Here is a 1,857-nt window from a genome sequence, read left to right as displayed (position 1 = left end):
CACCGTGGTTAGGAAATTAATTCATTAACGGGAGGCACCGGGAATACCCCCACCTCGATCCGCCACGAAACAACCCCCCCGGCCCGCGCATGGGTTATTATTCTTTATAGGGGAGATTAATAACATCACCTTATCGACGCATTCGTTAACAACGTGAATAATTAACGGCCAGAATGTTGATCGTGAGTAACCGGAGCATCTGCTCCACCACCTGGCTGGGCGCAGCACTCCTGCAAAGGAAGGTGAACAGCAAGGTGGTTACTGCTCATTAATTACCCTTGAGCAGAGTCAGGAGTTCTTGTCACCCACCAGATGATAGCAGGGGTCGTCTGGTGTTACGCTGCAGTTCTGGACTCCTAGATTCCCTGAGCCACTTAAAATAAAGAGTCTTCCTTATGAAAAAAGGCCTGCTGCAGAGGATTTAAGGCTGGCTGGTCACTCAGACCCTTTGGTACCATCTATTCCATGGAGCAGGGGCTGAAAAAGTGCTCACACTTTGTACATGTATGTGCATACATGTATGTGCACCACTGCAAAGAACAGTTCATAATAACTGAGTCATTGTTGCCATCCACAGGAGCCTGGAGTACTGACAACACAGGAGGATCCTGGTCCAAAATGGCAAAGTAGCCCTCCACAGACAGTGGAGAAGGAAAATATGAGTACAGTGTTGTTTTATTCTTTCTTACAGTATTTTCCACTCTACAGAAGCCCGAAATGCTTAAGGAAACTTCTGCCTCAGAATTTAAAAATATATAAATTATGAAAAGTAAATCATCTACCTAGAGTTCTTTGTACAGGCATCATTTACCAATCTCAAACCACAGGTCCTTTTGCACTATAGAGTTGGAAAATAAATTTCAGCATTTAATGAGGTTACCATAGCAAACAGGCCTTTTAGACACTTCCTTGCATCCTGTTCCAGAAGGTCATCTCATCTGTTTAATCTCAAGCACTCAAATATTCATTTATCTAAATCAGCTCTGGAGGCCTTGTATTTGAAAAGTTCAAAACTGCCAGCTGAGGAGCTGTCTGGTCCATTTACACCGAGTTTCAATGCACCCTGGAAGTCAAGGAGATTCTAAAGGATCAGAAGACAGCAAATATTTTATCAACATTTATAATGAGTGAATCAGATGGCCAGAGTAATTAAAGATTTCACCACCTCAGATTAAGTTCAGGTAAAATAACAGCACATCTGGTACAGGACTGAAGCGGCCAGTTGAAAGAGAGGTAATATAACTAATGTTACTTAACAAAAGATTATGGAGAATTGATGTGAATTCTGTGTCTTTTTGATGACATTAATCTTAAACATGTAACTATAATTAGCTCTTTTGTAATAGACTTTGACAGTCTGAAACATTAAATTTATTAAAAACTGACTGACTCCTCTGTCATAAATTGTTATTACAAAGAGAAGTTTATTATCAAGTTGGTCTTTGTCCGGTAGGATTCCACAGAGACAGCATATGGATCCTATGTTATTTGATGTTTTTTATTAGTGACCTGAAAAAAAATCTGAAATCATTATTAGCAAAGTTTTTAGAAGAGGCCAAGGGTGCTTATGGCTGCATAACCTTATGTTATGTTTAGGCATGATCAAATCATACGTATTTCAATCAAGTCAAATGTAAAGTCTCACATCCAGGAACAAAGAATGTAGGTCACACTGAAAGGATGTAACTCTATCCTGCAAAGCTGCAATTCCGTAAAGACTTCATTAAGATGAATAATCAGCTAAACGTGAGCTCCTTCTGCAGTGCTGTGACCAAAGGGCTGGGAAACAAACAAGAGCCAGGAGGTTGTTTTACTTCTGGTTTTGACTCTGTTGTGACGGCTTTGGAAATAATTTGT

At 40.3% G+C, this 1,857-nt stretch overlaps 1 long non-coding RNA gene across 1 annotated transcript; it reads left to right on the top strand.

Annotated features, from left to right (window-relative positions):
• Nucleotides 1-129: 129 nt before the first annotated feature.
• LOC109368834 lies at nt 130-1,385 on the top strand. The gene is made up of 2 exons (XR_002117216.1): nt 130-504; nt 578-1,385. It is a non-coding gene; the product is annotated as an uncharacterized LOC109368834 (long non-coding RNA).
• Nucleotides 1,386-1,857: the final 472 nt, after the last annotated feature.

Source organism: Meleagris gallopavo, chromosome 8 (genome assembly GCF_000146605.3).
Source record: "Meleagris gallopavo isolate NT-WF06-2002-E0010 breed Aviagen turkey brand Nicholas breeding stock chromosome 8, Turkey_5.1, whole genome shotgun sequence".
Classification (NCBI taxonomy): Eukaryota; Metazoa; Chordata; class Aves; order Galliformes; family Phasianidae; genus Meleagris; species Meleagris gallopavo.
The sequence above is the reverse complement of the archived record's forward strand: the minus strand, read 5'-3'. Positions and strand labels throughout refer to the sequence as shown.